At 33.7% G+C, this 25,661-nt stretch overlaps 1 long non-coding RNA gene across 1 annotated transcript; it reads left to right on the top strand.

The window, feature by feature from the left end:
• Positions 1-11,618: 11,618 nt before the first annotated feature.
• On the top strand, positions 11,619-22,386 carry LOC118762498. Its single transcript, XR_004998256.1, has 2 exons — positions 11,619-11,738; positions 21,786-22,386. It is a non-coding gene; the product is annotated as an uncharacterized LOC118762498 (long non-coding RNA).
• The last annotated feature ends 3,275 nt before the right edge of the window (positions 22,387-25,661 follow it).

Here is a 25,661-nt window from a genome sequence, read left to right as displayed (position 1 = left end):
GAAACTTCCTTACTACTGTACATAGTATGCACTTCTCCAAATAACAAGTAACATATCAGCTATGACAATGCAGTGTGATCAATGTCAAATACAATTAAAGGATGGATTTTGAAAAACAACAGAGACTTGCTAACATCACCTCTTTTCTAAAGTCTTGACATATACAACACATTAATTTGGTAATTTAATGTATAGTAAGTTAGGCTAGTTGCCCTACACTAAAGCCAATACATGTGTTGTGGGATTAAACTTGATTATACAAAGTAATTTGATATAAATGATAACATTACTTTATTGAAAAACAGCATTGTAAGAAATCATGAATAATGCAGGTTACTCTAACTTAAGTATAAATCATTTAGGGCTATAAGTCATACTTTGTGATACTTGTAAGAGCCAAGAGTAAGATCACTTATAACTCTATGCTTGCAGTTGTTGGACATGATGGAGAAATGACAGATATAGTTATGAGAAAGGTTGTAACTGATGTAGGTCTCTTACTTAGGAGGAGTTCACTATTTTATTGTACAGGCTGCATCTTGTTTCTTTGGGTAGGCACTTATTTCTAGAGTGCCTAATAAGGCTACAAAAGATACCCCTAAGCCATAAAATAGCTGTGGTTGTACGATTTGAGTCAGTTATCTCTGCTTCCTCTTCAAGGTGGGCATAAGTTTGATTGCTATGTTGGTTGGAAAGTCCCTCAACTGGTTTTGTGTAATTTCTAGTATTTTTGACCAGTTGAAATGTGGTTTCTAAATAAGATGTGGTTTCTAAGTGAGAAGCCTTGGCAAATGCATTTTGAACATATGCCATTAACAAAGGTGTCCCTAACATAGTCGATCTGGGACTTTTCAGCTGTCAAGGGTTGAAAGTTTCAGTCTTGGCTTAAAAGTTTGAAGTTCCATAAGTATTGGTCTAAAGATTCATTGATGATTTTTTGTTTCTGATTTTTTTGAGAAGTTTTCATATTTCAGTTTGACATATATACTTTGAAATATGTCAATAGTGACCTCATGGGTAGATTTGGGTATACATTTGAAAACGAGTGGCAAGATATAATTAATTAGCACATAAAGTTTGTTGAATTTCTTGTCTTCAATAGCTGATAGACCAATATCACAATTTTTGGGCCATGTTGTTAGTGTTCTGGTCAGTGTTGAAAATATCCTGTTTTAGAATCTTATCCATTGGAGTAAATTAAATTGAAACAGGTTTAGGCTAGAATGAAAATACCTTTTAATTTACTTCAAACAACTAATGATATTCCCCCAAACACGAAATACATAACATAATGCAAAGTAGCAAACAGCATGATAACTACATGGAAGTAATTTGAATAATACAGAGTTGTGGTGACAATATAATGAAATAATATAACATTAAAAAAGCACTAAAGTACAAAATAATTTTCATATTTAAATTTTATACCTTTATTACTATATTTTTTGGTGTTAGATATGTTTGACCAGATGTAGTTAAGAGATTGTATGTCAAACAATTCATTGGCTCATTGAACATCGCTTTCAGATAAGGTCTGCTGATGCTATTGTTCACAAATGCATATTTATTTAGAACAATGTAGTTTGAGAAACCTAAATGCATATTTACTTAGAACACTGTAGCTAGAGAAACCTGTTTTTTCTCTGTCAATAGAACGCTCTCATTATTAACTGATTGTATCAACTGAATACATATACACATATTCAAACAAACTATGTATGCAAAGAGATTAAATAATTCAATGACACTATCTGCTTGAAAAACAATGAGTAAGTTATTGCTAGCATTATTTAATACAAAGGTATTGAAAAGCTAACTTGATGAAAAAATGTGGTGAGAGGAAAAATAACAAGTACATTATTAGTCAATGACTAATATCTTTTTATATTAATATTATTCGATCTCTTTCTTTACATCTTCAATGTACAATATTGTATATTTACTTAATCATTTATCAATATTTGAGTAAGTACATCAAAGGCTATGATTTACTGATGAGGTCAAAAAAAAAGACCAAAATATGGCATGAGTTATTGCTCTTCCTTGCCAGAAAATGAAAACATTAGGCATTGACTTTACCTATCTGTTTGTCTGTCTAATTTTTTCTCACTACATATTCATCTCAAGTTAAACTGTTAATGCCCTAAACATCATTTAAGCACAGTCTTACCTATTGCTTTCATGTCTCACTTTCTCTATTTCTAAACAATTCTATTTTCTATACCAATAACTGACTGCCTTGTTACTTGGCAAAATATGGTGAAGACTGTTTTTGCTGAAGAGATCTGAGTAAGCTAAAACATTTGGACTTGTCTCACCTGGCATAATCTCTGAACAGTTCTATTTTCTTACACCAATAAATGTACTGTCTTGTTATTTTTAATTCATAACTACTTTGGCAAATATATTGGAAGCAATGTTTCACTGATGAAGCCTGATTATTTTTAAACATGTCTGGATTTGTTACCTGTACTTCCTGAGAAAATCAAAACTATTTAATTTTAGATTGCCATACATTTTTTTTATTCTTGCATATCTATTTCTAGTTAGCTTTTTAATGCTCCCAGCATTAACCCCATGACAATGGTTGTTTTTTTTTATCAAGCAATTTGGTTGCATTGATAGTAATCACACACACTGGCATATCACATTGTGAACAATGGTGTCTACTTTCCCTTTTACTTCACATACTGTGCATATCCTTGAAACGTTTATCTTCTTGACGTTAAGGGGAAACAGTCTTGGAATATGTCCACGTCTCTTCACCATGCAGTGAAGAGAGAGTCTGGTGTGGGGATGTCCACGCATTCTGTACTTTTGGCAGGTTTGATGCTTCTATCATTTCATGGAGCTACAGAGTCCTGAATGACAATCCATCCCCCACACCGCCAAGCATCTGCCAAATCAAACACAAGTTCATGACACACATCAACTATATACAAGAAAATTTCTTTGTACCATTTCACAAATTTTCTCACTGATTTGTGTGTCATCACCAGCTGATCTGAGCAATCAACCCCTGCCCATCCCTTCATTGTATGAAACAACTACACTAGGTTTCATTATGACATTATTCCACATCTTCTTTTCTAGTGTCCTTCATGCTTGCAGAATGCATTGTGGATAACATGCAGACGTTTTTCTTGTCACGCCACACTAGAATAAAAATGCTGGTGCATTGGTATGCTGTTTCTCCCTTTTGATGTTTTATCTTGTGAAGATTGGGTGGCATGTTTTTCCTATGTGTCCTCACAGTCCCATAGGCATTAGTCCTCCTTGCTTCAGCTGCAGGAAGAAGTCTGGACTGGAAAACCAGTCATTCATATAAATATTGTAGCCTTTGTCAAACAAGTTTTCATTCTGTGACAATACATCAGTTGACACTAGAGTAGACACTGGAAGATCCAATCTGTCCTGACAAGTGTAGATTTTGTAATTCCATGTGTACCCACAGGCTCAGCCAGTTGACTTGGCATACTTTATAAACCTTAACTCCAGAGCAGGCATGTTTGGTCAGGTTGTATTGTTTGAATCAGAGCCTTCCCTTGAATTTCCACAAACTCTCATCTGTATAAATGTCCTGTGTGGGGACATACACTGTTCTGAAACTTTCAGCTACTTCATCAATGATAGGGCGTATTTTGTGCAGCCTGTCATCCTGGTTCTCACCCAAGTTGAAATGCACATTTCGAAGAAGCACCAAAAATTGATCATGTGGCATCTTTTCTGGAAAGAAAGGTGTCAATGTGGCTGGATCCTGATTCCAATATGACACCAGGGTTGGTTTCTTTACGATGCCCATTAGTATCAGAAGAACTTTGATTTTGTCCCCTGTGGTTGGAAACCAATCATTGCCATGCCCAGGTCTGACATGCTGGGGGTGGTTTTCAGCATAGTCATTCATTTCATTCACTATATATTGGAACATTTCATCTGTCAAAAACTTGTGAAAGATTTCCAATGGCGAACTTCCATGTCCAAGGTTTGCCTTTATGCCAGGCATACTAGTAAATCCATGCCATCAGATGAAATTGCCTCTCGTTCGTCACATGACATTCTGTTGTCCAGGGCCATTCACTGTACCTTTGATTAACCAGAATATCATCATCGCTATTGGAATCATCTGATTCTGAATTAGGAAAATACTCACTCTCTGGGTCATCGTCTGAACCGGAAGAAACAACTGGTGAGGTGGTGGACCTTGGTGTAGCTTGGCGTGATGACCATAAATTCAATAAAACAGGGTGTGACGAGGAAGTTGACGGAGTCAAAGTGGTAGGGTGCGATAACCATAAATTCAACTAAAGGGGACGCGACAACAAAGTTGATGGAGCTGGAGTGGTAGGACACCATGACCATAAATTTGACTAAACAGGACACAATAACAAAGTTGACAGTCGGAGTGGCATGACCAGCCTATCAGGTTGTAAATATTTTCATCTAATCGGCCTATTTGTTGGCAGATGGACCACTAATATGGCAATAGGTTCTCAGTCAGGCAGTGTATAATTATGTCAACCAATTTAAAGCATGTACGTTGCATGTGTAAATTTATGTCAACCATTTTAAAAGGGTTAAATATGTTAAGACTAAGTAATGCATATATAATACTTTGTAGTTTACATTTTCTTTTGATATGTATAATACCTTTAAGAATAATCCTGAAAAAATTCATCATTGAAATAAATTATATTGAACAAATAATAAAGTAAATTTAACATATTATAAAAAGAAAACGTTTAAATGCTATAATGTTATAAACCAGAAATTGTGAAATAGCAAGGACTAATATAAAACTATATCAATAGTACATCCAAAATATTCACATCCAATTTATACACACCTTCACTTAGGTTTTGCACTTTTCACTATCATGTTAGTCTGTTGATTTTCAATTTTATGATTTGAATTTTGATTAGCATCAACATAATGGACATAACACTTTCAGACATTTAAAAATAATTTTATTCTAAACACATACATTCCCATGTAGAATGGGAAAAGAAGATGAATTGGTAGAATCAGTAAAACAGTGGGCAAAATGCTTCATAGTATTTAATTGCACCTTTTATGTTCTCGTCAAATTCCACCAGAGTAAACTTTACCTTTTATCCTTCCAGGATAAATACCGTTCAAGTACTGGAATTAGTATAATTGACTACTTTATGTTTATGTATAAAACTATTATTCTTTCCTTCACTCAAGTGATCTACTGGTTTTCTTCCTTATTGTTTCTTCACACGTTGCCCCCCCCCCTTCTCTCTCTCTCTCTCTCTCTTTTTCAAAATTCAGTCAGGGAATCATCAAAAATTATACATAGAATGTCCAAGATGGAAAAAAGATAATCAGACGGATGTAAAAGGTATGTTAATTTTTTTAAAATTTTATCTACAGTTTAATAAATGCATACTTCAATACATATTTATTTTTCATATATAATCTAATTTTTTTTTTAAATGACCAGAAAGGTTATCATCGGATCTCCTGTGACTTTCATAACACTGTTGTACAAATGGAATGTAGAAAGTATATTGATAGTAAGAGAAATAATGGTAAAGATTCCAATAGTTTTTCTCTCATTGTAGTTTTCCATGCTGTGAGTTTAACTTGATCTTCAAATGAATTAAGCTCATCACCGCAGTGATCCCTCACTGCATCATCATCATCATTTTCACATTTACTCTTCCATGGGTCAAATGGAATTTATTGAAGTAGGTTTTCTATGGCCAATTGCCATTCCTGTCACCAACCCTCACCTGTAAAGTAATATTTTTCCATGACCAGACATGTTTTCCCAGTAGATTGGAAATAGACACCTTTTGCATAATGGTGACACATACAACTATCACGCAATATCAAGGTATAGAGTCAGTATTCCCCCCACACACACACATGTATCTATCTGTCTATCTATCTATCTATCAATATATATATATATATATATATATACACACACATACACACACACAAAGGCTTCTTTCAGTTCACATCTCCAAAATCCACTCAAAAAGCTTCAATCAGCCTAAAGTTGTACAAGATACTTGCCCAAGATACAACTAAGTGGGACTGAACCTGAAGCCATATGGTTAGGAAGCAAACATCCTATTACACAGCCATGTCACCACTTCATAATCCATAACATTGCATTATACAGTTTGCTAGATTAAACAATTTAAATTGAAAAGGTCAAATAAATGCATACTGTTTTAGAAAGCCAAGTGTAAATAATTAAACAATGAAAGAACAAAAGCATTAGTCAGTGTTTAATATTATTTTTACCTTTTCCTGCAGTTATGAATTATTTAATTACCTAATTTCTAAGTAATTCCATTTTCCAATGCCAGCAAACATACAATCTTGTATATTTATTTAGTAATTCTTTTATCACAATTTGAATAAGTGTGGTAACATATGTTTTATTGATGAGGTAAGAATAAGACTGAAACAGTCTTGAATTGTCTCTTAAACTCGCTAAAAAAGATTAAAATAATATTCATAAATATTATTTTTTCCTCATTGCATAATTATCTCTAGTTAGTTTTATAATGCTCCTGACATTAGATATGTTAACATTAACTTATGTATTAAAACTGAAGTTTGTCTTTGACAGGACAAGAATTAAATATTGGTAACAGGTTTTGACTACAGGCCTGTAGGCCAGTATCTTATCAATTCTACCACCACTCTTTTTTCAGGTTTTAGTTTTTCTTTGCTTAAGAGTCATGTCTCATAAATAATGGCTAAGGAGGATAGTATCAAAGGTGTCATTTTTAATTTGTCATGATAAATTAAATTAATTATTTCATATTATTTTTTGCTTCTATCCTAAGAAATGCCATAAAGAATCCTAAAGTGTAATATTTTAACACTTTTCTTTTCTGTACCAAATATTTGTGACTTTAAAGAAAAAATCTTCGACATTTCTGCTGTCAACATTACATTCCATGAAGAATATCTAGCTTGTCACATTAGTGTAATTGTATAGCTGAGTTTTTAATATATTTAGTCCAAACGTAGAATTTTAGTTACATGTAGTCAGAGGTCCTGTAAGTGAGTTCAGTTTTTATTGATGAAGAGGGGTATTGATCATATATTAGTTGGCTCTTGGTTTACAGTGTTGATAATATCTTGTATACCATAAAATTAATCATGTTTACAAATGGCTTTTTTTTTAACATTTTAATTAAACTGATATTGCATTTCAGAAAGACATGAATGTTAGCTTCACTTTTACTCATCCTTAAAACCTATGGTTTTATGTTTGTGTTGTAAATTAGAATTAATTGTAGGAAATGAATTTTCAGTCTTTGATCCAGTATTAAATTCATTATTCATTCAGCCATAGACTGAAGTTTGCAATAACTACCATGCACTTTCATTGTGCAGCTATTTCAAGTTACAATGAAGTTGCCTTTTGTTAAGTGGAATGTAGGAGAGGCTGAAAACTGAATAGGGCTTGAACAAAAGAAACAAATTATCCCACTTTTTAAGATCATCATAACATTGTCTCTAACATTCTCAGGATGTCTGGCAATTATTTAGGGAAATTGTAGACTGTAGAATTACATGTCCAGCCTAGAGACATCAAAATGCTTGTTGACCTGTAAGTTGATAGTTCACTATTTTGTCTGCTCAGAAGATAAATCTGACAGCTTTGCTTAAGATGAAATTTGATTTCAAAATGTTATAATTTTGATATTCTGTGGATAATAATAGCAGTGATAGATTATTTTGTGAATAGTGTTAGTGAGAATTTCTCTCTCTTTGCTTTTAGAAAGTTGTGAAAAATCATTTTAGGTCCTCAACTAAAGTTAACCATATTCCTAAGTAAAAAAATGCATTATTACATTATCTTGGTCATAAAAAATTGTTATATAGGTAATATCATAATAGTATAGTTGAAGAAGTTTCTCATTATCTTTTAATTACCTCCTGTAAGAACATAACATTTTACTAGATTAAATGGTTAACAAATTTTCAGTGAATTTTTAAAGTATAAATGTTATCTAAATAATCAGATAATAATCAATAATACCAAGGTAACCCTCCAACTAAACAAACTAATTTCTGAGTGCAGAGCTATTGCCTATTAACCAATTAAATGTCAATATTATCAGCTAGAAGCTGTTAAACTGTCAGCATAACCAAGTACTTTTAACCAGCTGTTCAGCTATCTTTCCCAGCAGCAATACTGGATTATAAAGATATTGCAGATTTCATATTTATACAGTGTATTTAAGGTAAATTACCTTAGTAGAGCTTAACAATATCCAAGTTAAACACACAATAGTTGAGTTCTACAAACTAACAAAATACTTGGTAATTTTACAGTTCTTGCAAATAACAATAGGTTGCTCCTCTCCTGTAATATCTATTTACATCAAGGCAGAGAAGGAGTTTTGAGATGCTAAATATTTTGGCTATGGACATAATATGGAGCTTGGATATGAAACATTGGCCTCTCAGTTGGTTATCTTATAACTTATGAACTCACCCAGCTACATATCTTAGTAATCAATTTAATAGTAGAGAAAAATGCTACAATATCTGAGTGGAAGAGGAATCAGCTTTTTAACTTAGTTCATGCTTTGTTACTAGAACTGTGCTACATCCTAGACCAAAATGTTGCTGTAGATTAAATAATTAACTCCTTTAACTAAAGTAAGCAAGAATTCTACATTATATTTTGTACTGATTAAAAATTAGATCTTGTATATCAAGATGAAATTGTGTCAAGTAGTAAAAAAGAATTATCCGTCTTGCCACTTGCTTCAGTCAAAATTTGACTGTTAACAAAGCAAAAGTTGTCCACAATCTTGCCTTCTATCAGAGTTGAAACAGTTTAAATCAGCAGTTCACTTTCTTTCTCTGTTTATCTTTACAGCTACTAAAAATGTAATATCATAGCCACAATTTTGCTGTGCCTTTTATCTGTTGTGCCTAGTTACATATGGATGCAGCTACAACCTAAATTTGACTTTAAAGCAGACTATCTTTGCATTCTAAAAGCTAATATTACCATCTTTTCTAAATTGTCCATAAATATGGTTCTTTTTTTACTTTTTCATTATATATTTCTAAATTTTCAATTTTTTAATAAACTGAGTTATACCTTCACAGATTTGTAATAAAATTAGCTTGATCTCAATAGATGTGTAACTTGCTTTTCTAAATGGTGCGTTTTAATTAAAATCATACCATTGTAGCAGTTACATAATTGAATTTAATTACTCTAGGGCATAATAAGCAAAAATGAGTTTTCAGATGACTCCATTTTATACTAAGAGATTTTTTGGCAAATGAAATCAATATATAATTAATTGGCTCCAGGGAAAGATCAGAGACTGTAGGCAATAGCTTCATAAAATACAAATAAAATTTTATTGGCAGCTTCTGAAGACAGTAGTTTCGAGTTTCTTTTGAAGGTAGTCATACAAGGTATAATATCACAGTTTAATATATTGGATTTGTGTCTTTTCAAACTCTTACATTTATTATTAAAAAAATATATTTCCTGTCTGGCTAATTCTCTCGCAGAACTTGTTCTTATTGAGTTTTCCCTTATATATATCTATTATATAGTTTACTATATAGAATTCTTCAAACAATCTTTAATATACTTTGCATTACATTGTTATTGTTAAAACCTTCAAAATTTTATTCAGATAATGCAAAATTATTCTAGGTCATTAAATATGTTTTGTTTTCCTTATTTCCTATGTTAGAGAATACATAACAAATACACTTTGTTTCCTTTGCCAACATTCTTTTCACCAGTATTATTTTTTTTTAAATGTAGTCCTATTCATACATTTTCTGATATATGTAATGCCATTGATGTGGGAGAACTATATATGAGCAGACAATTTTTCTTTTATAATTTATCAACAAATAACACTTGTTCAAAGTAAACCATTTTGTTTACATTAATTATAGATATGAACCAAAAAATATAGAGAAAGTAGAAAAGCACTCCTTTTTTTCTTTCTCTTTATTTTGCAAACTCTTCTGTCCATCTGTCTATGCATCTATTTATTTACCTAATAATAGGTGGTGTACATTCACATATTGGAAAGCAGATGTAAAAAGATGATAATGATGGCTATCCACATCATCATCATCATCATCGTTTAACGTCCGCTTTCCATGCTAGCATGGGTTGGACGGTTCAACTGGGGTCTGGCAAGCCCGAAGGCTGCACCAGGCCAGTCAGATCTGGCAGTGTTTCTACAGCTGGATGCCCTTCCTAACGCCAACCACTCCGAGAGTGTAGTGGGTGATTTTATGTGCCACCGACACAGGTGCCAGACGAGGCTGGCAGACGGCCACGCTCGGATGGTGTTTTTTATGTGCCACCGACACAGGTGCCAGACGAGGCTGGCTGACGGCCACGCTCGGATGGTGTTTTCTTATGTGTCACCGACACAGGTGCCAGACGGGGCTGGCGGACGGCCACGCTCGGATGGTGTTTGTTACGTGCCCTCAGCACGGAGGCCAGTCGTTGCGGTACTGGCTACGATCACGTTCGGATGGTTTTCTTATGTGCCACCGGCACTGGTACCACAAGGATACAAATTCCATTGATGTTCATCTATTTTGATTTGGTTCGATTTGATTTGATTTGATTCGATTCGATTCTCACTTGCCTCAACAGGTCTTCACAAGTGTCACAAGAAGGAAGGTATGCACAGGTGGACTGACTACGTCCCAGGTAGGGGCCACGGATTATGGCTTCACTAGTCTTGCCGGGTCTTCTCACGCACAGCATACTTCCATAGGTCTCGGTCTCTAGTCATTTCCATGGTGAGACCTAACGTCCGAAGGTCGTGCTTCACCACTTCGTCCCAGGTTTTCCTGGGTCTACCTCTTCCACGGGTTCCCTCAACTGCTAGGGATTGGCACTTTCTCACACACCTATCTTCATCCATTCTCGCCACATGACCATACCAGCACAATCGTCTCTCTTGCACACAACAACTGATGCTTCTTAGGTACAACATTTCTCTCAAGGTACTAACGCTCTGTCGAGTAAGTACACTGACATTACACATCCATCGGAGCATACTGGCTTCGTTCCTCACAAGCTTACGCATGTCCTCAGCAGTCACGGCCCATGTTTCACTGCCATGTAGCATAGCTGTTCGTACACATGCATCATACAGTCTGCCTTTTACTCTGAGCGAGAGGCCTTTAGTCACCAGCAGAGGTAAGAGCTCCCTAAACTTTGCCCAGGCTATTCTTATTCTAGCAGTTACACTTTCAGCGCACCCGCCCCCACTACTGACTTGGTCACCTAGATAGCGGAAGCTATCAACTACTTCTAGTTTTTCCCCCCGGAAAGTGACGGAAGTTGTTTTCTGCAGATTTTCGGAGGTCAATGCTCCAGAGCATCTGCCACATACAAAAACTATCTTCCCAGTTAGCCTACCTTTGACATTGCTGCACCTCTTATGTGTCCATAGCTTACACTGGGTACATCTTATAGAGTTTCTACCTACACCTTTTCTACAGATCGAGCAGGGCCATCTTCCTGAGGATATTTGTGGATTTTCTAACTTTCTACTTATTAGTACTTTGGTTTTAGCTAGGTTGACTCTAAGGCCCCTCGATTCTAAATGAATATGGTCATCACTGATAACTAGAACTATCCAGCAGTGACTCTATTACAAACATGATACACAAATGTGTTTCTTTAGTTTGGATACATCCCAGATCATGGCTGTAAATTTTTATGTTAAGTAAGATCGAATTTACTTTTGCATACCTTTCCAAATTCTTCCACAAATATGAGAGACTCTACTCGCATACTTTTTGTTATTTAGTAAAATGAAACTCCTCTCTGACTTTCACTACATGACTTGTCTTATCACCAGCTTAAGAAAAACCATCAGAAAGTGGAGATTCCTCCACTAACTTCCTCCTTCAGGCAGCTAGTCGCATTTTTGTTTACTGGATCTTTTAACTCTCAAATAAAATAACCCAAAACTATCATTCTTCAACAAACTCTATTACATAGTTTTAGAATTCCAGTTTTCTATTGAGATATTGAAGGCAGTCATCGAAGTTAAATTCTTTAAAGTGTACAAGGCTGTATTGTAGGCATTTGCCTCCTACCTTTGGAGATTTTAGAGGTTTACTAAGAAGTAATTGATCATCATTTCAACTATTAGATGTTTTGGTAGGTTGCATAAGTACTTTCAATGGTATTCTTAGAATAACGGAATTGGTACCTTCTTAACTAATAGTTTTAAAATTCTAATTAGTCTTTCTGATTTATCTTATTTGTTCCTAGCATTTTGTTTTCTAGGGAGCTTATTAACATCTAAGTGACATAAATTGAATCTAAAATCAACACTTTGTCATCTTTCTTGATAGAAGACTGACTGTCCATATTTAAATTTCTTTCTATTAAGACACCCAATAAGCTTCAAATCTTCAAATTTGTTTATAATGGAGGAAATGTAAGAAATATAAGAGTAATACTTCTTTTTCTCAGATACTTGTTTTATTAAGTAAAGATCACAAATTGTTCTTTTTCAAAAAAGCATTCATTTTCTTGGAAATTTTAAATTCTATTGGTCAGTTGGTTAAAATCTGATATTAGTTACAGATTGGAAATGGACGCTTATATGACAGTGACATTCAATTTTAACTATTGCATAATGTTAAGATAAGGAGACCCCCCCACACACACATGTGTGTGTGTATGCAACAGGCTTCTTTCAGTTTCTAACTATTAAATCTACTGTAGAATACTACCTCAATAAGTCTCTGCAACCCATGCCAAATATATTTTGAAGTAGTTTGCAGTGCATGTTGTTTTTGTTTTATTAATATATACACTTATACGCAAGCTATATGTATGTACATATACAGACATGAATGTGTCTCTTTTTTCTTCATGCAACATACCTACAATCATCAGTGATCATAGACTTCTATGGCAAAGTCTTAAGATTCATGATTTTTCTTGAGGAAGCAACAGCAATTGATTGCCGTTACCTTCTGCCAGTTTAGTTACAATTTATTTTTGCACAGGCCCTATTTAACTCTCTGTTTCATGTGACATCAGAAACACACCAATAGGTCTGTGTGACATGTATCTAGGAGTGAACCCTTTCCTCAGTCCTGTATGCCTAAGCCACATGACCAACTTTTTCTCTTTGACTCACAACGAGGGCCTTGATAGGTACTGCTGTCCTGGGAAGCATGGCAACTAAGGGGGCACCTCCATACCCCCCAAAATGCCTGGATTCCCAAGCTGGAACCTCATCATCTGAAGCAGTTCAATGTTTACTCATTTTTCTTTGCTTCAATACATCTTACATAGTAGTTAAGCTGGTATAACTTTTCTATCTAGTTTTATTAAATGGCTATATTAACCAGTCATTACACTCTGACAACCAACTACAAATTTGGTTTACTACTATAATTCTGTAATGAAATACAGCCTGTACCCATTTATAATGTTTAATCAAGATCAAAGGTCTCTCTACAGTTTAAGTAAGACCAGAAGGAAATTACCTCATTATTTTCAGAATGTGAAACAAGCAAATTAAGGAGAAAAAGAAAAGAGCAATGACAATAACTGAATCTATCTATCTATCTGTCTACTTTTTCCTTTCTTTAAATAATTGTTGCATCTCAATGAATCACTCACTCACTACAACATTGTACTTGAATTTTACCTCTTCCATTAATATCACATAGTTAAAAATATTATCACAAAATCTCCAGTACAAGAAAGTATGTCAACACCTATCTGCTTCTGTTCTTGTATAAATTACATTCAAAATCTTATTTACAGTTCAAAATCTTATTTCACACAAACACATACAATAATTAGAATTAGGAAAAGGTGAAACTTTTTAGTTACCAATGCTATCCTTTCCTGTTGCTCTTCTGAACTTAACTTCATAGCCACAAGCCAGCAAGATTTTTTTTACTTATACTGAGGTCAATATGATCACCTTAAATGCTTAAAAGCAGTATCCCAGCATGGACACTGCCTAATGATCAAAACCAGTAAAAGAATTACTAAAATCCATTATTATAATCTGAGCGTGATTGTTGCCAGAGCGGCTATCTGGCTTCTGTGCTGGTGTCACGTAAAAGGCACCGTTCGAGTGTGATCTTTACAGGATCACCTTACTGGCACGTGAAAAACATTCAAGCAAGGTTGTTGCCAGTACCGCCTGACTGGCCCCCGTGCCGCTGGCACGTAAAAGCACCCACTACACTCTCGGAGTGGTTGGTGTTAGGAAGAGCATCCAGCAGTAGAAACTGCCAGATCAAGATTGGAACCTGGTGCAGTATTCAGTTAAATCGTCCAACCCATGCTAGCATGGAAAGCGGACATTAAATGATGATGATGATGATGATAAACTGCGCCCTATCTAACACATAAAGGACAAGAAAACAAAGAAGCCTCTATATGGTTATTCAACCTGCTAGAAATATCAACCAAACCCTCCTCAATTTCCATCCATCTTTTAAAAAGGGTACATTGGACAATGTAATCCTGGATGCACTGTCTAACAAAAAGAATAGTCAGAGTTGGGGCACCATTGATCATAAGCCTGCTTGATCAGTGTTAACCTCAGGCAAAACAACTTCATAACCACTTGCAACCCAACCTTACTAAATGCACATATGGATCATCTTCTGGTCATTTCACCCTGACTTTTCTCCACCTGAGTTTTCTAAACTACATCTTTTAAAACTACCTTTCTATCCCTGCAACATTTTAACTTATACATTAACAACTTTAGCTTCCAATTTCATCATCCTTATAATTAAAAAAATAATTACATGGACATTGTCTGTCTCACTCAAAAACGATTGTTTTATCAAAGATTTCTTAGAAACTGGAAGTATTGCAGGATGAAAATTATTTTAGCCATTAAAATGACAAAACTGTTAAATTCAATTTATTTCCTTATTGTATTCTGAGATGTGCCACAAAACAAAAATTTCTTTGTTCAGCAATCTCTAACAAAATTATATATATATATATATCATCATCATTGTTTAATGTCCACTTTCTATGCTAGTATGGGTTGGACGATTTGACTGAGGACTGGTGAACCAGATGGCTGCACCAGGCTCCAATCTGATCTGACAGAGTTTCTACAGCTGGATGCCCTTCCTAACGCCAACCACTCTGAGAGTGTAGGACACTATATATATATATATATATATATATAATATATATATATATATATAATAATAATATTAGGGAGTAAATTATGGAATTTACAGGTAAGATAGAACTGCTATTTTGGAATTCATCTTTGAAGGATATTCCAATACTCTCTAGAATTAATTAATTTTATTTCTATGTATTGGTTTATGATTTTCACCGTTTGATTTGCCTAATAGTGGTTTTATCTCTAATTTAATATAATATATATATAATTAAAGCAACAGAAGTGGTATCAATACCAAATGGTAAAATTTATCACCACTTAAATGTAGATGCTGAGTTAGAACACAGAATACTGCAATATTTGCCATCAGAGAATCTCTCATGATTTTGTGGTACATATAAGCACTCTTATTTATACTGCTAGCAGGGGACAATCACTGCCAATGCTGCTACCAGATCATGTGATTTCAGTCTTTTTTTCATGGCCTTCTCTCATGGCAAATATCACAGTATTGTGTGTTCTAACACAACATCCACTTTTAAGTGGTGATAAATGTTACCTTTTGGTATTAATATTGCTTTTGTAGCTTTAATTATTTTTTAATAAGCCAACTGGCTTTTAGCAACACCAGTGCTTGATTGGCACTGTGATCCAGCATATATTGCTAGCGGGATGGATACTTCTATTTCCAGTAATCAGGTATCTACCATTTAGAAGGCCAAAATCATGTGATCTGTTAATCCTGGCAGTGATTGTCTCCCACTAGCACTATAAACAAGTGTGCTTACATGCACCTCAAAACCATATGAGAATTTTTTATTTCTTTACTGCCCACAAGGGGCTAAACACATAGGGGACAAACAAGGACAGACAAACGGAGTAAGTTGATTACATTGACTCCAGTACGTAACTGGTACTTATTTAATTGACCCCAAAAGGATGAAAGGCATAGTCGACATTGGCGGAATTTGAACTCAGAACATAACGGCAGGTGAAATACTGCAAAGCATTTCGCCCGGCGTGCTAACATTTCTGCCAGCTCGCTGCCTTATCCATATGAGAGTTTCTCTCAGTAAATATTGCTAACAACATCCACTTTTAAGTGGTGGTAAATTTTACTTTTTGATTATATATATATATATATATATTATATATATATATATATATATGTGTGTGTGTGAAAAACAGAGAGAGGGGGCGAGTCAAAGACAGACAGACAGAAAGAATATCAACTGCAAAGTATCTCACTGCCAATACTGGAACATTATTAACAGCACATTAGACTTCACCAATGCTTCAGCCATTTAAGTACTGTAAATCGCTATTTAGCTGTCCTGTACTGCATTGGGGTGTCCTACTCAGTACCTCACCTAGAGTTGCTAATTCATTTCTGTGCTATCCAACAAGAACCAGGCTCTGCTCTGCTTCCCAACAAATCCATCTCATCTATCTGTATTCCTGGCTTTAGTTTGTTACTAAGATGCTGCATCAATTATGTTTTCTATTATATTTAGTTGTTAATATAGTTTCCATGTCTACAGTTTTGCAGCTAATCAGTAAAATGTAAGAATATTTGTTGTTATTGTTTTTTTTTTTCATCTATTATTGTTTAATTTTTTAATATTCTTATTATCATCAAATGTAATGCTTTGAAGTTTCGAGATTTCAATGACGTGACTATTTTTAGAATGACATTGTAGCATAGATGTGAGAGGCGCCAGATCTGGTCAGTTTGAAGATAAAACAGTTAGAATATATGGGTCAGATATAGCTGGCTTAAATGCTAGTGTTAAACCCAGGTCAGTCCTGATTGAGTGACTTATGATCAGCAATGATCTTGTCATAACTTTACCATCTTATTTTTAAATAATATATCTAGTACTACTGTATCCAACATATCTTGTATTCTTTAAGACAAGAGTGCAATTTGAAGGGTATTTGGCTGCTATTTCTAGCAGGCTGGAGAACTATTTGGAGCCTTCTCTTTTAGGCTCTGTTCTTTTCCTATCTACCTTGTTTTTTTGTTGTGCAAGATAAGATATTAAACCAGTACTTTGTTGTAGATGCATAGTCAGACAGCAATAAAGTATGTTATTTGGTTGTCCAACTTTAATGGTTCCATATGGTTATTTGAAGTTTTGCTTAGTGGCTTGCAGGTTTGTTGTTAATGAAAAGACATTTAAATTTCCTATTTTTGTAATATATTATTAATGCTTGTTTGAGATTAGATTTAATGTTTGTCATGTTCTGTTTTTTGAAGTCTTTTTATGTCTATCTGTTATGTAGTCTAGATGATTTTTGGTTCATATAAACATTGTCTACATAGTTTGTTTTTTATTAGACATAATATCTGTTCTATTTACTATAATAAACTTGTTTCTGTTTTTGTAATTATTGATGCAATAACATTTATTAATATTTCAGTACATACTGATGTAATATATGTATTATTGTTTAATAATAATACTGAGTGTGTTATATACAATGCTCAAGTGCACTACAAGTTGTCAGAAAAGGATAAAAAGAGAGGACAGAAAGCAGCAGTAATAGCCAAAAATTACATGCCTTCTGCATAATATAAAACACAAAACAACAAAGGTGAACAGTAAATGGGTCATAAAGAGAAAGGGTGCACCGACACATCAGGGGTAATGTTAGCAAATTTCAGAAAGTATGGAGTTTTTTAAGGATGTAGTGTCCTGACAGTTAAGAACAAATATAGATAGTATATTCCATACTTTGACAATTCTGAGTGGGATTTTATAAGCATGTATGGCAGATGTTGAATTCAAAATGGTGATCAAAATTATTGGAAAAGATGGTGGGGAATCTTGCAAGTTTTACTAAGTCAGCTGCTAGATATTGAAGCCCTGAGATGCAAGATGTTTAAGATATGCTAGGTGACTGAGGGAAGGTATGTCTCTGAACAGCATCCAGCATCATCATCATTTAATGTCCTTTTTTTCATGCTGGCATGGTTGGACAGTTTAACAGGAGCTGGTAATGCAGGGGCTGCACCAGACTCCATTGTCTGTTCTGGCATGGTTTCTATGGCTCATTGCCCTTCTTAAAACCAACCACTTTACAGTGTGTAATGAGTAATTTTAATATGGCACCAGCACCAGTGCTTTTAATGTGGTACCAGCACAACTAATATTCTGGACAAGATGAGGGTTCAGGACTTGAGATGAAAACTGTAAGTGTAGATGTACTACAGCCATTTACAGCTTTAAATAGACAACCAGTGATTGATTGGCAAAGTTCTTACTGCATGATGTTACATTTATACCTGAGAATAAGTTTGCTGAGCTATTGGAATCTTTAGTTGTGTTGGATGTAAGCATTTTCCAAGATGGCTAAGCTATATGAAATTGCTTTAAAAAAATGCTATTCTAGTAAACAAAATCAGTATTCAAATAGCTTATTTGATTAAATAATGTCATTAAAAAGGAGAAATGTATATAGTTAGGTTTTTGTATGTGCCCATGCACATTACACACACATACACATGTGTATGTATGTATATGCAAAAGATATGATTTTACTTACCATAATAGTAAATTTTTTTGCAATTTATACGTTTTATCCATCTTTATATATATATTTACACTTTCTTCATTATTCAGTGGAGAGCAGTTAAAAATATCCTCTAAGGCTAAATGCTAATTCAAACTATCTGAACTATATAGTCTAGACTTATATAGCTTTGAATTTCTCATATTTTCTATCATTAAATTGTTACTCATCTACCATGTTTCTTCAAACTACCTTAAATTTATTCCTGCTGTGTGAATTGTAATCAGTATTAACTGAAAAAAAATATTTTACTTTTTTAATATACATGTTGCTAGCTGTTTAGAAATTTTAGAAATCTTTAGATTTTTTCTTGGCCACGTAAAGTGGTATTTTCTATTTTTAGCTATAAATTTGGTTTCAAATCAATAAGTTTACTTATCAAGGTAATTTTTATTATTGAAAAATCAATTTTTTTGCAGGGTTTTAAGTTTACATTTTGATCAGCCAGATCAAATCATATACAAGCTGTGCACTTTGAACCTCTCTGTAAATACACTATCCCCCTTTTTCCCCCCCATATACACTTTAACCCACACCTCTTCTTCATATGCAGTGGGATTTAGCATTTTGATAAGCATTTACTTATTCAAACCTTTGACTGAATTCCAAGACAATCTAGCTTTCTTCTTTTATTGTCATACACATGGGTTTATCAAACATTCTCTACTATTAACTTTTCTTTGTTTATAAACGATTCATCATATCCTTGAATAGCCCATCTTAACACATAATGATGTTTCCTTTTCTTCTTTGTTGATGACTTGTCACATGACAGATGATTATAAAGCTAATCCTGTTGTCAATGATTAGATATTCGACAAATGAGATTGTTGTTGATTCCTTGTCTTGATGTTGTCATTGGTGACATTCTTTTTTTTTCTCCCTTGAGGTCATACATCTTTCTCAAAGTGGGAGACACACTCTGAAGTGATTCCATACTGAGACAACTATTCAGTTGTGAGTCAGAAAGTTTGCAGCATGCCTTCATTGCTTTTTTAATGTGCTCTTTGTACCTCACTTTTACAACACACAGAATTGTTTTCAAGATAGCCCGTAAGAGATCTCGTCCCTCCATATTACCCCCAAAAGTATTGGAGGGAGTGGATGTAAAATAAATCAAGAATCTTAACATGTCAATGATAGAGTCCAAGTTTCACAGCCACTCAAAAAAATTCAAATGCAAACTACTCTATATTCCCAGCGTTGTGTGCAGTCAGAGGTCCTAATTATAAAATAGTTCTTTTATAATGCTGAGGAAGAAAATGTGGAGTTTTGAATTTCTTCATATACATGTTCCCAAACTGACAACGATACTTCCAAGTGATGTGATGTGCATTTTGAAGCAAAGTGTCATCAATGAACAATTGCACAGAATTTGTTTTTCCTCAGGTACTTGCAGTATTAACTTCAGTTTTTTTTTTTCTTTTTAACAATTAATTTTTAATTCTGACACATTGGTAAGTATTTGATGCTGATATTATACTATTCTAAAGCAATTGTAGCTGATATGGAACAGCAGCTGAATCACCCATATACTGGAGTTCAAATAGTGTTTTGAACCTTACTTTAAGTCTACGGAGATTACTAAAAACACCATCTGAACAATAACAGATTCGAATACCATCAACTGAATTGATATCTACTTGTGAGAAGAGTGGCAATGAATTATAAACATGTTGAAGGGCACAGAGACAAGAACACACAAACTTGCTTCACTCTAACATTAGCATCAAATGTTTTGGATTCTTTCAAATATTATCCAAGTTCACATCCTTTCTTGAAACTGTCACAGAAGTCAGAGGAATTTTGGTGGATAACCACATCCCTGTAAAACACATCACAAAATATTTCTGTTGACTATGAGAAGCTTTGGTAAGGTCTATAAAGGCAAAGTACATATCTCATTGTCATTTTCAAAAGTTTCATGACAAAGAGACAAGAAATGAATATATCAGCTGTGTTTTGACTCAAAACTTACAGTGAAACTTTAGAAAATCTCTGAACAGTGTTGAAAAATTTTCCCCTCTAATTCCAAGATTTTTTTCTGCCACATCAAAAAAAAAGAGATATATCTTGACTGTTTCTAATATCAGCTCTCTCTTATATACAGCGACACTGTTAGTGCATTTCCAACATAAAAGAATTATAGAGTTCTTTTAACATATAGTAATAATTTCATTAATTCTGGTTACTAAACTTACACTGCCATATTTGTAAATTTCATTTGGAATATTATGTGTCAGGAAATTTTCAGTTTTCCAGGTTTTGAATTGCTGTCTGTATTTCATTTAGTATTGGATCAAAGACAATTTCAAAACGTTTTTCACTTGTAGATTGTTGGTAGAATTACCCCATATTGAATAGGAAACAGAAGTGCTCACCTCATCATTCAAGAATTTACCCCTCATTTTTTATTAAGATTTGTTCATTATAAGAGTATAAAAGTGTATCAAGTCAACTGTGCACAGCTAAGGTCCATTTACTGTTTTAAGCACATTGTAGAACTTGTTCTTTATTAGTGATTGGGTTACATATGACATAGTCTGTCAATTTCATTTTGTAACATGTTGTAACATGTTTTGTATCAACATTTGGTACAAGTTCTGGAGTATTAAGATTTTCCACCATACTAATTTTGAGAAGTTGTATTTTGTAACACATTATTAGAATCCTGCTTCTTTTTTCAGCAATTATCCTTTGTGCATGCAATTTTAGATAATTTAGTACTCTAGTAATATTTTGCTAAGATAGTTTACAACCTACTATTGTTTTGTTGGTTTTTCAAATGTTTTATTGCTTCCCCACTACTTTACTTTTAAGAATATATGGCTCTAAACCTTCTTCTGGTCTTTCTTATCCCAGAGTGTACATAATGTTAAATCTCTTCTAATGGAATACTAATATAGTCCATTCATATATTGTCCATCTTTCCTCAGTTCATGTTCTATATATCAGCATGTTATTATTTTTGTCTTCAATGAAACTATTTCTCTATTTAGCCCATCTTTGGCAATTTGGTATGTCCGTTTCCATCTGATTTCCGTTAAACCCTTCTTGCAGGGTTCTAGAAAGGTTTCAATGCTTGTAAAACAGATAATTGAAATGAAAACCAAGGTCTGGAGAGGAGCACTGTAAAAGTGTGACATTTCACAGTAATTGATTGGAACACTGAGACAACTATGCAAGAAAAGTATTTGGTGCAGTTCTGGAAGACAAGGAAATAATGCAAAGATGAAGCAAATGTTGAACTGGGACAAAGCTGCTGCCCATTATAACCAGGACTTTTCAACATATTTCTTGAACAAATCCTGACTGGTACCCAAGAAGATTCTGAAGGCACAGGATTGGCAGAAGATTAATTGCAACCTTAAGATTTCCAGACAATGTTGATCTGTTAACCTGTCCTAAAAGTGAATTATTTGATATTAGGAGATTAGATATTTATTCAAGAAATATGGTGAGGAGAATTTGGGTTATGGGGATGAAAGAACTGAGATACAGATGTGAATTGAAATAGAACAATTATCAAAGATCTGGAACAGCAAAAACATTACAATGAGTAACAAGCTATGGCTAATACAATCTATGATAAGTGCAATTGTTTCGTATGGATGGGAGACATAGACATGCTCAAATAGCATGGAGAACCCATGCCAGCATGGAAAATAGATGCTAAATGATGACAACGATGAAATTGTCAGTATTCAAGATGAGGTGCTTTCAGAATTGTTGGCATTACTTAACAGGAATCGCAGACAAACCAGTCAGTCTTAGAATAACTTAATGCATTAATTAGGTAAAAAGAAAGACTGACAGAAATAGCATGTCGAAGAAAAATGCAGTATTTCAGTCACAATAGTAAAATGACTAGGTTGCTTGCAAATATAATCATGTCTGGAAAAATAGATGGCAAAAGGAAAGACTAGCTCAATGATATTCAGATATGAACTGGAATAAGAACATCAGATTGCATAAAAACAGCCCAAAATCAAGAATGATGGAAAAGGTTAAGAAAAGATATTCAAAGACCTCAATAGTGAATATATGGTAATGTTTTGATTTGATTTGACTAATATTTTGATTAGCTAATGAAGCAGTGTTAAAGTGTTTCATGTGCTGAATGTAGAATGAACAGAAATGCACATTTTTTAACATATCATCTGATAATCCATCAAGTATCGAACCCTCTACATGGTCTAAATCATTAGACTGTCCTAAAAGTCCCTTTATCAAATAATAATGTAACCAAAAGATGATCACTTCTTATATCAATCTGCCTCCACAATGTTTTGTACATATATTCTTGATAAAATGTTTGTGATATACAATTTATTCTCTGAGTAGAAAGTGAGAAAACACAGGTAATTTTAGATCATTTTACTAACCCTTTGTTTATTTATTGAATTGAAGTCACCAAAATGAGTTTTCAAAGTTGGCTCTGTAAAACTTATCTTTTACCTTCCTGTTGGTACTTAAGGTTGATTCCTAAAAACTGAAGATAGTTATAAACTTGGTTCTTAGACAGAAGAATATGTAATGTTGTTATACATTCATTTATTCCTAGAGGGGTATCAGGGAGGGTGTGAAAAATTAGGTTCTTGATTGTATTGTTAACACCATGAATTGCTGGTAGATTAGTTCACCATTTAAAAAATAGTGTAACCACTGCAATTTATCTGGCTTTCATAGTTTCAGGACTGCTGAAAGAGATGACTGAGATCAGCTTCTGAGTCATGTGAAATCAGAGCAAGCATTCTTTCAGCCCACATTTACTAGGTCCCTTTATATGTGCTATCCTTAAATAAAGTTGTTTACCACATAGGTACGACTGGAAGATGTCTTTGCTCTGAGGACAGCATTCAATGACCATTTAGTCCATGTGTATTATATTGTAGGACAATTTCCAACCAATGTCCTGAGCCTGATCCTATTGTGAGCATTCCATCAACAAAGGACTTTATGTAGATAATCGGAAGAGCCTGCACAATGAGCTGTTTGAGGTATTGAAGCTGGGCAAGCTTCAGCATAGAATTGAACTCCTAATAACTGTTCTCAAAATGATAGGTATCTCATGTTTGTTGGAGTGAGCTGCTACACACCTTATATATTGAGGTACACTTTGAAGTTATTATTTTGTGTCAAAATAGATCTGTAAGCCAGTCCACCTGGCCCACTGATACTCATTGTAAGAGCCATATGGCTAAGACTGTGAGGCATTGATATACTTGCTACATGAACCACAGACATATTTCTATTCTTGCACCACCTTGCAAAAATTTCAGGTAAGGGAGTTCTATTGAGTGTCAGAAATTGGAGCTGATTATATTTGCCTGTATTTTCAACCTTATATCCATTTTGTTTTTACAGAACATGTCATCATAATGTCATAGTAAAAGAAAACTTGCTAATGTATTTAAAAAACAAAATCACTGTATAAAATCTTCTTAATTTCTATAACTTTCACACATGTTATGTTAGTCTTACATTCACATACAAACCAGATTATGAATTATTATTAATGTCTCTTTTACCACTCTTGAACTCAACAATACTGTAATTTTATCTCTCTAACATAATTCCTTTGCTTCTTTTACAAATTCCCCATACACCCAGCCTTCAAAAATGATTTGTTTTATACATTTATTAAATCTGTTGTTCTATCATTTACCTCTTAACTCTTTCATAGCAATATTTTTATCTCTATACATCTTTTATCTTTTACTTGTTTCAGTCATTGAAGTGTGGCCATGTTGATGCACTGACTTGAAGGGTTTAGTCAAATAAATTGACCTTGGTACTTATCTATGAGTTTGGTACTTTTCACTGAAATTATTTATAGGGATGTAAACCAACATCAGTTGTAAAAAAAAAACACATACAGATATATATGATGAGTGTCTTTCAGTCTAACAAATTCAGTTACAAAGCTTTGGTGGTCAGCCCAAGGCTATAGTAGAAGACATTTGTCCAACGTGCCACACAGTGGAACTGAACCCAAGACCAAATCAAGAACTTGGATGGCTGTAGTAAAATAACAAACTTTATCATTATTAAGTTGGTGCCTGGAATGTAGCATAAAATTATAATAGAATATGAACATTATAGGTTCACATAGTAAAATGAACAGTCCTGTCAGAAACAGAGGCAATCTCAGGTGGGTTGGTTTCTGTATTGATTGTAACTATCTGAGGTATAGTCATTTGATAGCTTTCTTTCAGTAAGAATTAATGATTTGTTCTTAGCTTTGACTTAATATTTTTGAACTCCATTTGTTATTTTCTTCTTTTTGTTTCTTTAACTACTTTATTTTAACCGACCTTCAAAACTTGCACTTTACGAATTGAGATAAAAATTTATATTTAATTTTAAAATATTTGAACAAGAATGTTACTTCTTAACCTTTATTGATCATAATTTCTTATCATAGTATGTTCCATGTTTATCCAATTTAACAGTGTCATGAAGTTCACAACTTAAATGTGTGCATGTGAAAATAACTATAATATACTTTGCAAACTATTTTATTATAATAAACATTTAACATACTTTTAGGAAATTATTCTCTGATAAGGGTTAAGTTTCCTTGATACTGGAGCTATTATATTTCTTGTGTTTTGTAAAATTTAATTTTATTAGTCAACCTTAAATTGGAAAGGTTATATTTAGCCCATCTTTAATCCGAAAGGTTATATTTAGATATTTTAATAAAATATATTTTTGTTCTCTTCTCTAAAAATATCACACACATACACTCAAATACATTAAAAATATTTAATTCATATCTCAGATGAAAATAAAAAAATAAATTACTGGGATGCAATGAATTTAAGTTTGTGTAACATATCAAATCTAATAATATAACCATAACTGCTATCAGCGCATTTGTATGTTCTGTAACTGTTAAATGTCAACAGCTATTGATATAAATTGTTTTCC

This window comes from Octopus sinensis, linkage group LG1 (assembly GCF_006345805.1).
Source record: "Octopus sinensis linkage group LG1, ASM634580v1, whole genome shotgun sequence".
Classification (NCBI taxonomy): domain Eukaryota; kingdom Metazoa; phylum Mollusca; class Cephalopoda; order Octopoda; family Octopodidae; genus Octopus; species Octopus sinensis.
The sequence above is the reverse complement of the archived record's forward strand: the minus strand, read 5'-3'. Positions and strand labels throughout refer to the sequence as shown.